Source organism: Thermobia domestica, chromosome 9, assembly GCF_964235325.1.
Source record: "Thermobia domestica chromosome 9, izTheDome1.hap1.1, whole genome shotgun sequence".
Classification (NCBI taxonomy): Eukaryota; Metazoa; Arthropoda; class Insecta; order Zygentoma; family Lepismatidae; genus Thermobia; species Thermobia domestica.
In genome coordinates this window covers 35,534,570-35,550,778 of record NC_137462.1, presented here as the reverse complement: position 1 = coordinate 35,550,778, position 16,209 = coordinate 35,534,570, and the positions used below count along the sequence as shown (strand labels likewise).

Here is a 16,209-nt window from a genome sequence, read left to right as displayed (position 1 = left end):
CAGTCTTTTGCAGCACATCCGAAAATGATCTCAATGCAAATTTGTTACTGAAGGTACTGTCAATCGATCGATCACATGGTCCAAATTGGTAGCAATTTCGAAGACGCCTTATCTCAAAACTACACAATAGAACTTGCTTTAAACAATGAAAGCGCAGTTGCCAAAGTATAACTTTGATTCACAAGGATGAACTTCGAGGTTTCGTTAACAGATGAATTAGGAATTCCTTACACTCTAATGCTACGAAGTTCTCAGTGTTCCTTTGTACAACACTGAGGTTAGTTTATTCGCAAGTTATTGTCATATTAATATGGAGGGTGTATGTACTTTTTTTTTTCAGTCCTTTAAAATGTTCTGAAAATAACTTCCATAACTTTTGAAATTGTGTTTGTCTTAACTTGAATATATGCGTGAAGTGGTTTATTATGAACAGGGCAAAAACAACTGTGATAGATTAATTACAAGTGATCCGGTTAGAAACACTGTTGTTTGTATTTTAGTTCCAAAATCGGCCGCCCGCACTCGTTCGCTGGTGGACTAATATATGTTTAGAAGTGTAATTGCGCGTTCTTTTTCTGAGGAGTTTTTTAGGAAATCTATGTTGAAATCTCCGCATATTATAATTTTTTTCTTATGTATATTCCGTATGCCCTCTAGAAACATTTTGAGTGAATTAAAGAAGGTGTCAAGAGATCCCCGTTGGCTACGATATACTACAGCAATTATTAAATTTAACTTTTCTATAGTAATGACTGCATTTTCATAAGCGAACTCGGTACTTCGCATGTCTATTTTTTTAACATCTTTTGTCAAGTTTTCTTCGACTAGGATTACTGATCCTGCCCTGCTGTTTATTTCCCTACAGAAGTGACTAACTACTTCATAGTTTTGAATTTTTATTTGTTCAATATTTTCTTTTGTTAACCAAGGTTCGGTCAGGCACACGATTTGCAGTTGTTTGTCTATTGTATGTAAGAATGCTTCAAGGTCAGTTATTTTTGATGTCAACCCTTGGATATTCTGGTGCATTAATGTCACAATGGGTTTCTGTGTGTTTCTCCTTACCTGGATATGTGGGTCGATGTCCTGTCCTCTACTCACTTATCACTGTTGTTCACTAACACTTCACTTCCCCCCTCCGCTCCTCTTCTTTGGTTGTAGGCGGTTTTTCCTCTAGGGTCCCTCACGTTGATGTTTCTTTGATAGTCTCCGTCGCCCGTTGCTTCCTGCAATGACGTGTTCCTGTCCGCAGAGGGTTTTGTTTGGTGGACCTGTTCTCCTGAATACATGCTGTTCTCATAGTCTATACACTGTTGCAAGCTGTATTTTGTACCGTTGATAATTATTTTGTCATATCTGAGATGCGCGTTGTAACCATCGTTTCTGACTTTTATTAGATGAACTTTTAACTGTTCACGAATTTCTTTCACTCCGCGAGAATATTGCTCACTGATACTTATGCCCGCTGTGTGTAGTTTTCGCCCATTTCTAAGAATTTCTTGTTTTTTCTTGAACGAAATTAATTTCACAACAATTGGTCGTTGCCCACGGCTGCTTCCCATCCGATGTGCTCTTTCGATCATGTCACTTGTTATAGTTACGTCCGTGTTTTTCCTGATAAGTTCTATGACCTTTTGTTCTGTTGTATTCCAGTCCTCGTAGTTTTCATCTTCTTTTACACCGTATAGCACAATGTTGTTTCGTTTGGATTGTCCTTCGAGATAGTCAAGTTGGTTTTTGATATCCCGGTTTTCCTTTATGAGTCTTTGTACTGTGTCCTGTTCTTTTTGTAGCTGTTGTTCGAGCAAAGTCACTTTAGTTATCATACTTTTCATTTCTGTTCGCAATGCTTTTGTTTCCGATATAAGGTTATCTTGACCAATTTTTAATTCTTTCAAGAGTTCTTCGATGTTCGCAGTAGTAGGTCCTGGGTTCGGTTCAACTGCTTGGGCTAATAAGAGTATCAATATAAGCGTAGCACTGATAAATGCACACTTCCCATTTTTGTTATCTTTGTTCGCACATGACACAGCACTTCCCTTTCTTACGTAGTTTTTTGATCTTGTTTTCGATATGTTGAAAAGTCCGATGGCCGGGGCCGCTCTATACTGCACAATGTCTTGCCCCATGTTGCAACGTCGCACTGAAGAGTGTACTAGAGCGCGTCCGTCTTCTCTGAAGAACTGAATTGAGATGCGCAAGGAGCCGTTACGGAAGAGAGTGGGCCTTTGCTAAGTACAAAGTTTAACTGGCTCACGGGCCGTACTGATATGAGCAAGGGTGCGGCCCGAGAGGACTTCTTTCGGAAAGACGAACTTCCGTTTCCGCAACGTTTTTGCTAGGAAGACTCAAGGAAGAAAGCATTTGCGATCGAGAAAATTCTACCAAGGCCTGCAGGTCCTGCGCCTCTTGATCTCTTGGGCCTTCTCGGGCGCTTGGCAATCGACAAGTAGCCAACGTAGCCAATCCGGCACTGGTGTTTAATATAAATATATTAAGTATTATGGTATGAGAGAGCAAATTTATATGTTTTGATATATATATATATATATATATATATATATATATATATATATATATATATATATATATATATATATATATATATATATATATATATATATATATATGTTTCCAAGAACTGAACGCCCTTCGAAAATTCAGGACAATTGCCTTCCCCTGGGGACGACTACACTGTAAAATAGGTGTTACTACAACAAAATGTTTTTGAAATAGAATTTTTGCAGTGGGGTAACGGTTAACGCGGGCCTAAATAATTTCATTGACGAAAGTAGAGAAATATGTTGCTTCCTGTGTAGAAATTGTAATTTAATTTCTTTGCAAGTGTATGTATTTTCTGGCAACACTGATTGATGAGAATTTCGGAAAATAAAAGTATGGCGGCAATATTTGACAAGTGAGTTAGGTGATTGGTAAACCATGAATTGCAAGCTAATATTTATGCTAACAGTTGTTTTCAAGAGTGGACAGTAACTTTTTGATACAAACTATATAGGAATATTATTGGTATTCGTTAGAATTAAAATGAAGAAATATCAGGTGTGTATACATATTAATTAAGAATATTCAGATAAATATGAGCATAAGTAATATTTTTACACTATGACATAAGTAATATTGCCTAAATTAAGTGTCTCAGTGGGCTGTGCTTATGAATATCCATGTAATGTAGCAATAATGATCCAAGTAGTATTCCGAATGGTAATGGTTAAGAGTAGTGCCACTATTTACAAAAATTTGCTATCCGAGTTTACGGAAACAAATTGGCATTTATTCCGTTAACCCCCGCCAGTTTTTAATTAACAACATTAAGTGATGATAATTTAAAAATTGCATAGGAAATTACTGTTTACTTGTACTAAATTGCCATACAAGGAGACCCGTGTCTCAACCCACGGGGTAGAGGTCGGGAAAAAGCACTGGGCGAAACCAGATGGTGAAGCGAGCAATGCCAGTTTAGGTTGGGCATTATTGTTGTATCGCCTAACCAATTTGGAAATCGAAAAAAAGTACCGAAGTTTACTCCATTTGGTTATATGATTCGATTAGATTAAGTTAAGTTAGATTACATTAGATTAGTGGCATAAAAACTAGTGCAAAAACAAACCAACCTGTGCTAGGTGCCCATTTAAGAAGCACGAATACTATCTAATCGAGTCAGGCAGGGTGAAGCTGGGTAGCCGCGTTGTGCTGCGTCCGAAGGGAGCAACCACATCAGCGACGGTGGGTATACCGTAAGCGAGGATAGTGAAAACGTGAGGGTTTTGGAAATCATACAAATTTCAATAGCACTTGCAGTAATGCTTCACTTGTAAATATAAAATTCAGCCTCCGTACACTGTGCAGAAATACATTGCCGTTGAGTTGGAAGTCACTTACCTTCAAAACTAAGGCTTGTAAACTTTTGCAATTTCAAGAAGAAAGTCATGTGCAACAGTTTCTTAACTGTCGCTCGTTATTTTTGAATGGTTCCATATAAGTTTCATAGGGAAGGTTCTAGAACGCAGGTGTATCTATATAGATTATTAGCTAGATTGGTTCCTTTGTGTACCAAAAATTTAATATTTAATTTACATAGGGTTATAGTTAAGGAGCCGTACTCCCGTTTAGGGAAGGACGAGGAACGCCATACTTTCAGGAATTATTCGTTGACTATCTAGGATGTTAAAAAGTAGGTAATAGACTGAGTTCTTGCCCTTGTACTTAGGGTGTTTTTCTAGGAATATCTGTTTTTTATATCGTATGGGAATAATAATGTGCCCTTGTACTTAGTGTATGACTATGTGTGTGGGGGTACGCCTATGGGGGGGATTTGAAAACACATATCGCATATTCCGTGTGCGTGGATACTTCTTACTGTTGCACTACGTAGGAAAATGATTCTATTTGGTGTACAAGTGGTAATAGAACACATATGAAACGCAGATCAATCTGTATTCTCACTCCATATTGGAGTGTGAGTGCAACATTATCTGGGTTTGTTGTGTGTTCTATTACCACTTATACATGATATAGAATCATTTCTGTAGGTAGTGCAATAGTAAGATGTATCCTCGTGCACGGGAGATGAGAAGTTGCTGTTCTTAACTATTACCTTACATAGTACTGACGAGCGAGCGTCAGCGAGTGAAGGCGGGTTAGAGCCCCGCAGGGCACGTTATTTTCTGTCTTTATTACAGCTAGATCGGAAGGGGGACCTGTGTTCTAGAATCTTGCCACTTTCACATGATATGTCACACACTCTTGATATACATGCGCCATTTCCACACTGTGTTCACGCCACTGTCATAACAAGTGTACCTCTCCGCGAAATAGTCCATCAGCATCCACATACGGTGCCGCGTACAGCATCAAAAACAACCACTTTCTTAACTTTTACTATTCCCCTTATTTAACTTTCACTCATTCTTTCTCACAAACGTAAATAAATTCTCCAATTGATGCGGTAAATTTCCTAAAATTGGTCCGGCGATACAGCACTTAACTTTTAGACTGCATAAAACGATATGTGCAGTATATTTCCAGAGTATATTTATCGTTGCTTGTGTAGTTATGACGCACCACATTTTGGAAGATTTTCAAGTAAAATTCAATACTTTGCTTGAAAAGACATGTTTAAAAGGAACAAATTGCTGCAGGGGACAAAATTAAATACAAAGTAAGACAGCTGTATTTTAGGTTTATAATTCTATGGTTACTAGTGTAAAATCATTACAAGTGCTTTACGAGCGATAAAATAAGTAATTGTATATGAAAAATAACTGTTAGACGCTATTTTCCACCGGTGGTGTGTTTCTACACAACTTACAGAACCTGCATTTTATGTTTACAAGTGGAGCATTATTAGTATAAAACCATGCCATTTACTATTGAAACTCGTATCATTGCCAAGACCCATATTTTTTTCAATACCCTTACTTACGCGCATGCTTGCCCCGGACGCACCGCCCCGCTGGCTTGCGGGTCTACCAGCTTAAACTGCAATGACTGTCAGATAGGATTCGTGCTTTTTAGTGGCCACCTAGCACAGGTTGACTTGTTTTTGCACAGTTTTTATACCATATATCCGTAAGCTGTAGTTATATGCAAATCCTAGAAGAACAATAAATTTTCAACAATTCTTGAATTTTGTCTATGCCGAGTGAGACATTTTCGGTATTAGACCTTAAATTTGAAGTATTTATTTAATAAAGAAACTTCCCATAGCCCAACGGTACATGTAAATATGATATCCAGGACTAAATTAGGGGAAAAATGTAGTGGAAGTGGGGTAATAGGGGATTAGGTTATAAGAAAAGGGGGTATTTTTCTGCTCTCTCTCTCATAGTTTCGGAGATATGACCCATTTTTGGGTACATCTACTCACCCATAAATTTTATGATTGGAGTCGTCGTAGAATATTGAGAGTTAGCAACTATATGTTTTATGATGTGTTTTTACCCTTGAGGGTCAATTTTGAGCTCATCGCTTCGGAGATATGGGCCATTTGTGTGTCCAGCGTCAAATTTTTGGAGGTACTCTTGAGTGGTGGTATGGAGCTGTTACTTGGTAAATGTACACGTATTTCGTTTTTCTTTTACTGTTTATGATCAGAGGCCATTCTTATTCTATTTTTGGACTGTGTCTGTCATAATTTGGCAGAAATGGGCCACGTTGTTCATAGACATAATTTTGGGGGATAGGGGTCCAAGTTAGCATAGGAATTGAGCTATAGCGTTATGATTTATAAATTATTTTGACAGATTAATAATTGCTTTATTATCTCAAGTGACAATATGAGAGTATATTGAAAATTTTTAAATACGTAACATTTATATCGACAACTGCCACACAAATTTGAGGGATAAATCTTTATAAAATTATTGTAATAGTGTTTGGTATAGTATGCCGATCCATTGGTACCAATAACTAGTATCTTTCCACCGCGATGTCTTGGGTGAGAATACCTGTGAACCATATCGTATGTGTAATACTGAATAAGATAGCAATTACCATTAATATATTCCCACTCTGGAAGTTTTCTTTCAACATTTTTAAATTCATGACCATGAAAAATGTTTCTTCTAATCTGATCATCTGACCATTATGTCAACATAAATCGAATACAAATTTCGAAATGAGCAGTCATATTTACTCATATTTATATTACTGTTCAAACTGTATTATATAATTGTAAATTGAAACAAACTAAGTATTTGCCTTAAATGTGAGTTGCAGCTTTCATTCCCTTTTTTTCTCTCTCTACAACAGTCAAACACCTGCTAAGTCTAAAACCCTATTTCCGCCAACTAATAAGAATAGCAAAGCATATTTATAATAGCGTAAAAGAGAAGAAATTTTGCTAAAAATTATATAGAAAGATAACGTTGTAGACTGTTTGCACGATGGGTCTAAGTATTCTTGGCTTCGTGTTTTATTGCCCATGACAACAAGGACCCCTACCCAAATAGTAGTTTGTACATTAAAACATGACGAGACTCTTATTAAGTTTTTTAATATTCATTATTGAATTGATAAATAAGGAAAATTTTTTTTTCGATTGTTGTTGGGGCCTTTTAATCTATTGTGAAATTAAGAGCCACCTTTTGTTCCACATCGAAAATTTCGGTGTTCCATGTTAAAAGTGGTAGTTGAGACGTGGTTGATATATGTTTCTGTAAACTTTTTTTTTATTTTTCTATTATTTATATAATCACAGTCCTTGAATTAACATTTACAACATATGCCATGTGCCATCTTTTATTAGTTCACTCCAGGGTTGGACCCACCTGAAAAAACCCACTTTAAAACCCACCTGGGTTTTTGACCTATTTGTTAGTATATTATTGACACAACTAAGGTGATCACATTGTAAGTAATTTTTATCAGATTTCAGACTTTCCTTGGGAGAATTAGAGGCTTTCACGTTAAGGTATACAACAACATTCATAAAGTTCTGAATGCACTAAATGAATTTGAAAAAAAAAAAAAATAAATAAATAAATAAAAATAACTTAGCTTGAGATAGTTATAGAACAAATTAATGTGCGGATTATGCTTATAGCCTATTTGAAGTAAAATAAGCAATTCTGTACTTTAGAAAATATTTTCCGTGAATAGTATGCTCGTCGACTTGGCGACACCAAGGGACATTATCACTCATACGTTTAACGGGTTTAAGGTCATAGGTGCCGGTACTAATAGTACATATATAAATACATTAGTATTACTATTAGTAATACTCCTATTAGTAAAACTATTAGTATTATTTCTTACCTTTGATGTAAAACACAAGGTTCTTCAACTAAAATTTGGTTTTCCAACAATAACAGTTTAGTTCAGTCATTTGTTGCTACACTTCAAGTAAGCATTCTGTAGAATCAATACCAGCAATAGCGTAAAAATTCTTGTCAAATTTAAGAAGCTTAATGCTCGGGGTTTCGAAGACTACGTAACGCTTACTATTTCAAGTGCTGAGTTCAAATTTCCGTACTAGTGGAAGTTTTGATGTACACGCTGTGAAAGAAGTGCTCGGGGAATTCCCGAATTAAACGCAGAAGATCGGAAATTAACATTTCAACAACAAAACTATTTATTTAAGCTTAAGCTTGCCATACGTCCCGCAAAAAACGGGAGTGTCCCGCGTCCCCGTAAATTTAGTCGGGACAGGGAAATGTCCCATATTTTAACTCCGTTCCATTTCTGCTATCAATATCAGCTTATTCGAAAAGCGAAAAACAAAAAATTCTGACATTGGCTGGGAATCCTGTAATTAGTGTATGAACAGTACGCTGTTGCATGTAACAGTTTCGAGGAAGTTGTAACACCACCCTGTTCGACTTGATAGCGAGCTAAATTTGCAATGCTACTTTTTCCATTACACTTGATGGAAACTCGTATACTCTCCGGAACATTAAAAAAATGGCTTTGAGTGTTTCTACATTTACAAACATAGGGAAGATGACTAACCTTTTCTTAAGCAACACATTAGATAATTAACAAGAATCATAATCTTTTTCAGAGGCTAGGGGCACAGAATTGTACTTTGGTCCAGGTCTTAGAAAAATGTAAATCTGGTCCTGACAATTACACACGACACAATGAGAAAAATCAGCTTTTCATCAAATTAAACTGACGAACGTAATTTTGGCAGATACAGCCATGTAAATAAATATTGCTAAACGCGCGAAAAATATTGATAGTAGATTGTATTACTGATTTAAATTTGCATATTGTTTTCCTGTAAAGCATTTTTATAGCACATCTTTAGTCTATACAATTAATTGCAGGGTACGAAAAGAGAAAAGCAGCTGCTGCTTAGTAAACTTTCGCCAATTATATTCTTGAAAAAAAAAAAATAATTAAATTAAATAAAATGAAATCTTTTACTTTTAGTCTCACGGTTATACCTGCTATGCTCAAGGTGACGGTGATTATGAGAAATGAGTGAAATGACAGAATGAAGAAAGTGGGAGGAAACGTGAGAATCTCGAGAAAACCCACGCAAAGGTGTTTGTCCACCACAAAGCTCACTTGGCGCGAGCTAGGATCGAACTAGGAACCCCATGCACTAGAGGTGAACGCTCTACCACTGAGCCACCGCGGCCTATTATACTTTTGTTCATAACCAGACAACAGTTCATTGCATTGTGTTGGAAACTTGAGGAAGGGGGGCATCTGAGGTGTCCCGTATTCTCATGGAGAAAATATGGCAGGTTTATTTACGCTGGAAGATGTAAATTTCATATAAGACATTTTAAAACATGTATTTATTTCATACAACATGAATTGTATCTTTGTTTTAAATTAATAGACCCCTTTTGGTATTCATATTTGGCGAACGTCAGTCAGGCTTCTGGATGACTTGATCTACATTTGTTCGTTTGTCTGCCGAGCTCCTTCATGGCTATGCGGTTAGTGTACGCGTCTTCAACGTGGGACCCGGGTTTGCTTCCCGGAGGGAGCTCATATGGTTTGGATTCCACGTTAATCAATAGGTCCCGTCTCATATATACTCCACTGCTGAAAGGGACGTTAAACACAAAATCAAATCAACTCGTTTGTCTGCCTCTACCACACACACTACTGGGTACAACTTTTGGCCTTTTAAGTTAAAATTTTCAGAATACAAGCACGAGACACTCTAAATTTCCTGTATAGATTTTGGTGGCATACCAACGTAAAATTTCAAAATGGCGGAATTTTTTTTTTTCAAAACACCGAGTATCCGCGCTACGAAGCGCAATTTTCAGTCTTTTAACTTGAAGTTTTGACGGTGAAAGCACGAGATCTGCCAAATTTGCTGTATAGATTTTCTCGGCGATCGAGTGTAAAATTTCAAAATGGCGGCCATTTTTTTCAAAACAGCAGTAAGTAGAAAATTGTTGCAAGTTCTGACAATGACAATCTTGAAATATAAATCACATTTTAACATTTTTGCCCCAAAGACATTGAAATATTTCGAAAAAACCCGATTAAACCCGAAAAAACCCAATTAAACCCGAAAATACCCGAAAAAACCCATATGGACCCAGGTGGGTTGGGCTTTTTCAAAAAAGCCCGGGTTTTTTCAAACCCTGGTTCACTCCCATTTTTTTTTTTTTTTTTTTATAATCTTCTTTTTTAATAACTCGGCATGTGCTAAAATTAAACTAGTTTCGCCAATAACTAACTTCTTGCTTCCAACAACTCCTCCCCCCGTCCATTATTGATCACATCCCCATCTGTCAGGAGCTCTTCTAATTCTTTGGGACCTTCTTCTATAATTAGTAGCAATAGGTTCCTTCTGAGACATAACAGAGCTTTTATTATTTCCAGTTTGCTCATAATTCTGTAATCTTCAATCGCTTACAATCTGCCGTGTATGTTCTGCAAATCCTCCATCATTTCTTTGACTCCATTGATTTTCTGTCGTAACTGAATGCTCTTGTATTTGTTTATTTTTCTTACTCAACATCATTCTAGGAATTCTCACTTGGTTTCTTTGATGTCTATGAATATTTCCATTTACTAACACTTCCAAAATGTTACTACATAACAATCGTATAAAATGACCTTTAATAAACTTAGGTAGATCGCCTTTATAATTTCTTACCCATACAGTTTCTCCTTCAGACAAATCTGACTAGATGATTCCAATAATCACGCTTTTTATTTTTACTGTCAAAAATACTCGGTGAAACATTATACCACGTACTAGGTTTAAACGAAAAAATTAAACCAGCTGGTGAAGAGTTGGTTACTTTAGTTGGAGTATGTAACATGGTATAATTAATTTCGTTTAACCAATTAACTACATTTTGTTTAGTAATCCTATATACATTGTGTATATATCTCTTTTTTAGTAGTTTCTTAAAAGTTTGTACAACTCTCTCGGCACTTCCATTATTTGCTGGTGAATATGGTGAAGTTGTTACTAATCTAATGCCTCTGTTCTTGAAATGGTTCTATTGGTTTTCCTTTTAATACAGATGAAGTATGTCCTATTGCAGATACCGCAGCTCCTGTATCTACCAAAAATCCTACCGATTGCGCCAGTTGTAAACCTTTTTTATTTTTCTATGATTTATATAATCACAGTCCTTGAATTAACATTAACAACATATGCCATGTACCATCTTTAAATACATTTGTCTAAACAAACAAAAATATGTTTCATATCCAACCCATCTTCTATTAGTTCACTCCATTTTTTATCTTCTTTTTTAATAACTCAAATGAAGAAGTAGAGGAAAATTATGAGAAAATAGAAGAAATTATAGATAGGGAGAAGAAGGGTGCATGCGTAATTTTAATGGGAGATTTCAATGCAGTTGTGGGAGAAAAACAGGAAGGTAGTATCGCAGGCAAATATGGTTTAGGCGAACGAAATGAAAGGGGAGAGGGACTGGTGAATTTCTGTAGACAGAATTCACTAGTAATTGGGAACACTTGGTTCAATCAGCACAAGAGAAGAAGATATACATAGAAATCACCAATAGACGGCGGAAGATATCAGACAGACTATGTTATGATTCAGGACAGGTATCGGAATAGCTTAAAGAACGCGAAGACCCTTCCCGGGGCTGATATTTTCTCTGATCATAATCTTGTGCTGGCCGAAGTAGATATTCAACTGAAAAATGTAGGCAGAAGAAAAGTAGGTAACAAAGTGTTGAATACTGAAAAGTTGAAAAACGAGGAAATAAGAAATCTTTTCGCTGAAAAATTCGAAGAAAAATGTTCAAACGAGGAAAGGATAGGCGCAGGTAGTAACGCACGGTGGGAACATATTAAACGTTGCTTACGGCAGGCTGCAGAAGAAGCAGTAGGTTACCGCGAACACAAAACTGCTAAGAAACCATGGGTTACAGAGCAGATGTTGCAGAAAATGAGGGAGAGGAAGATGTGGAAACAGGTTGATACAGAAGAGGGCACAAAGATGTACAGAAAGTTAAATAATGAATTACGAAGGGAAACAGACAAAGCGAGGGAAGAGTTTTACAAAAGAAAATGCGAGGACATAGAAGAATTAGAAAGAGTTGGGAAATATGAGGAAATGTACAAGGAGGTGAAATCTATGGAATTTCGGAGGAAACAAGGGAGTATCATGATGGCAGTAGAAATTAAGAATGGGAAGGTAGTCAGCGAGAGAAATGAGGTCATAGGAAGGTGGAAAGAATACGTTGAAGACTTATATGAGAGTAGGGATAGACCGTGTAGCCTAAATGTTGAAGTAGAAAATGAAGTAGGCGAGGATGATAAAGGATTTAGTATTCTTAGGGATGAGTTTGAAAAAGCTATATCCGAGATTAGGAATGGAAAGGCAACAGGAATAGATAACATACCAATTGAATTCATTAAAAATATAGGAGACAAGGGAAAGAAAGAATTGTGGCGACTATGCAATGAATTATATGAAACAGGAGAATGGCCAAGAGACTTTCTGAAAACGATGATGATACCGATGGCTAAGAAATCGAACCCAAAGAGATGTGAGGATTATAGAACTATTAGTCTTATATCTCATGCAGCTAAAATTCTGCTCCGAATACTGAACAGAAGGTTATATGGAAGAACAAATAAAGATGTTGAGGAGGAGCAGTTCGGGTTCAGAAGAGGCAAGGGCACAAGAGATGCTATTGGATTATTAAGGGTGATCGATGAAAGATTTATAGAAAAAGGGAAAGAGGTGTATGTTGTATTTATTGATCTAGAAAAGGCTTTTGACCGCGTGAATTGGGAATTGTTGTTGGGAGTTCTAACAAATATAGGGTTGGAATGGAAAGATAGAAGACTCATAAGAAACTTATACATGAACCAACAAGTAAGTGTTAGGATAGGGGAAGAACTGACGGAAGAGAGTGCAATTGGAAGGGGAGTTCGACAAGGATGCTGCCTCTCGCCAACACTATTTAATGTCTATCTAGAAGAGATAGTGAAAAAGAGCCTACATGATGATGATGGCATTTCGGTAGGAGGTAGAATAATTAGATGCATAAGATTTGCAGACGATATGGCCCTTGTTGCAGAATCTAAAAAGAAAATCAATAAAATGTTAGAAAAAATGAGAAGGGGCTTTGAAGAATATGGGATGAAAATAAATGTTAGAAAGACAAAAACCATGGTGATTGGAACGAAAGGGTCTGTGTCAAATATAAAAGTAGGAGGGGAGAAAATAGAACAAGTGAATAGTTTTCGATACCTGGGTAGTGTTCTTAGTAATGACATGAAGTGCGAACGTGAAATAAAAGCAAGGATAGGAATGGCGAAAGAAGCCTTTAAAAGAAAGAAAAGTCTGTTTTGTGGGACCTTGAACAAAGAGTTGAGAAAAAGACTCATAAAATGCTTCATGTGGAGTGTTGTGCTGTATGGGGCGGAAACGTGGACATTGCGTAAGGGTGACGAAAATCGACTGCAAGCCTTCGAAATGTGGATGTGGAGAAGAATGGAAAGAGTTAGTTGGGTCGAGCGGAAAACGAATGAGAGAGTGTTAGAAATGGTGGGTGAGAAAAGAACACTTTTAGATATTATTAGGAAGAGGAAGAGAAACTGGTTGGGACATTGCCTAAGAAGAGATTGTATCATGAGGGACGTCCTAGAGGGTATGGCGGCGGGAAAGAGAGGGAGGGGGCGAAGGAGACTACAATTAATGGATGATATTAAAAGAGAAAGATCATACGCGAAGACGAAAAGTTTAGCGGAGGACCGTGGAGCATGGAAGCTTCTCAGCTGCGGCAAGTGACCTGCCAATAAAGGCAGAATACCTATGATGATGATGATGATGATTTTTAATAACTCGGCATGTGCTAAAATTAAACTGGTTTCGCCAATAACTAACTGCTTGCTTCCAACAGTTTCGTGGTGTGTTTTGACCCGAAAGTAGTTTCGAGGTTATTGTGCTATATCTTCAACCGTTCCCGAGATATTTGGGAATTTTTTGACTGCCAAAGTTTGATGGTTCAATGTGGTCGTAAAGAGGTAAAATTTGGTATTGTGCTGCCAAAATGTCTTGAGTCGTGGCAAAAATGCAAACACGCTCACACCCACGCGTTGAGCCAATAAGGGTCCAGCTGTTGCTAAGCGAGAGAAAACGAGTGGAATTCCTTCAGCCGATAGCAGCGCTTGTAAGAAGACTAGGGATCAAGTCAATGTAGCATATCTATACATGTAAAGGTGATGTTCAGAATTAATTTGGGAAAGAGGGATAATGGGAGTAGGGGTAAAATATTGTTAGTTTTTTTTTTTGCTTTATTTTGGCTTTATCTTTCATAGTTCGGGGAAATGGCTCATTTTTTGGTGCATCTACTTTCACGTAAATTTTACGACTTGCAGTTGTCGTAGATTATCTGCTAGTCTATTTTATAGCACTCGTGCACTTTTCATGTATGGGCTCTATTTTCTTTGGGAGAACGTTGGTTCGGATTCGAGTTTAAACTTTTAGGCCTATGTCCTATGTAGCCTAAGTGCTTAAAAGAGGCTCTAAACTCCCATCAGCGAACTAACCTTTGAACACTGTATCTTAAACTAGAAATGTCGAAACTCGTGCGAATAGCCTCTCGGTTTCAGTTTGTTCTGGCCCGATAAATGTGTTCCAGCTCATGTGAGCACGAGTCCTATAAGTGGAATGCTAGGTTGATTCCGAGCAAACCCTTGAGAGACTACTGATCGTAACCAGGAGCGAGTAATCTCACTGAGGATTGCGGTCCATATCTCGAGCGAATGAGAGTCTGAGTTGAGATGATTCTCTTTAAGAGTAATGAGTACGAAGTTTATTGATTATAGTGACTGTTTTTTTTTTTTTTTTTTTTTAATTAATTTAATGTTCTGCGATTATGCACGGATGCTAAAAGTGGCGGTGATGATATGGGTAGTCATGATGGAATGGCGAAAGTGAGAGAAAACAGAAGAACCCTGAGAAAACCGTTGTACACAGTATTTGGAATGGTGTCTATCGGCTACGAAATCAGAAAACGGTCATGAAAGTCAAGAAAAGGTCACGAAATTTAGCTTTTGGGTCTTTTTTTTTTTCTGCAAATAAAAGTACAGACTGCAAAATTTTGTTCTATAAAACGTCAAAACTCACCACCAAAAATTTCTATGGTCGGCTTTAGACGCTACCAAATCGCAAACAAAGCATGCTTCTATCACATGCATGAAGATTCGGCCTAATTTGTACCCAAATTCGCTCTTGAGAATGTTACGAAATTTTGTGGTTTGGTAAAGAAAAAGTCACGAAATTTCATATTGGAATTTTAGTAGACACCTTATTTCTCCACCACAAAACCCACGTCGCGGGAGCTGGGATTGAACCAGGGATTCTACGCACCAGATGTGAGCGCTCTACCACTGAGCTCAAGTGAGCCCTTATCGCAAGATGCTCTCAATTGCTGGGGGAAGATCATTTTGTTACAAGAATATATTGCACGTACAGTCACGAGTATAAATAAGTAGAGGTAAGGGTCTTTATTTCTTATGGCTCCAACCTCTACTTATTGATGTTCGTGGTTGTGCAATAGATAATCGACATCAGATTGACACATAATTACATAATTTGATGTGAGGTTTAAAAATACTGTTCTTGGCTTACAAGTTATTTATTACAAATGTATTAGACACTTTCGCTTTCGATTATTTCATTGATTTGTGAATGTTTATTGTTGCAGTTCTAACAATGATCTTACGTGTATTTAATTTTCAGATAAAATTGAGGAGGAAGTTCTTGCATGGTTGCACGTGGCAAAATTAAAGGAACGCTAGGAGAGTCTTGTCATTGAAGTGCAAAACACGACTGAAGGTGATGTAGTTTATTATTATTATTATATTGTAGATACGTATTGAACAATGTTTTCCTTTTGAGTGACTCTCGCGCACTATTGTTGGAATCAAGGGCGCCGATACTGAAGGAACCGAGGAGCCCCCCCCCCCCCCCCCAAAGCTCATGTGGAGCCTCTCGCATTGCATTTATGAGTATACAATATTTTGCACAATTTGAGTTCAATTTGTCGTAAAATCCTCATATATTCCTTCTCCATCTAAATGCTCTCCGCCCCGAAGTTACAGAGAAATCGGTGCCCTTGGTCAGAATGTCTTTTTTTTTTTTTTTTTTTTTTTTTTTCATTTCATTCATTTGTGGATGCATTGTGACCATTTTATTGCAGGCTGTGACACATTATTCCCATGTCCTTCAAATTAAAATATGAGGAATGATCAGAATAAAGGTTACAAAGA

At 37.2% G+C, this 16,209-nt stretch overlaps 1 protein-coding gene across 3 annotated transcripts in view; it reads left to right on the top strand.

Moving 5' to 3' along the window:
* Positions 1-2,350: 2,350 nt before the first annotated feature.
* Positions 2,351-16,209, top strand: part of LOC145694560 (uncharacterized) — a 30,469-nt gene continuing 16,610 nt past the window's right edge. The window contains exons 1-2 of one of the 3 annotated variants that reach the window (XM_081770889.1): positions 2,351-2,506; positions 15,680-15,775. The gene's annotated coding sequence lies outside the window, so the exon portion shown is untranslated. Of the gene's footprint in view, positions 2,507-2,754; positions 3,061-15,679; positions 15,776-16,209 lie in introns of those variants that run through there. The other 2 variants (XM_081770890.1, XM_081770888.1) reach the window with 2 other exon arrangements.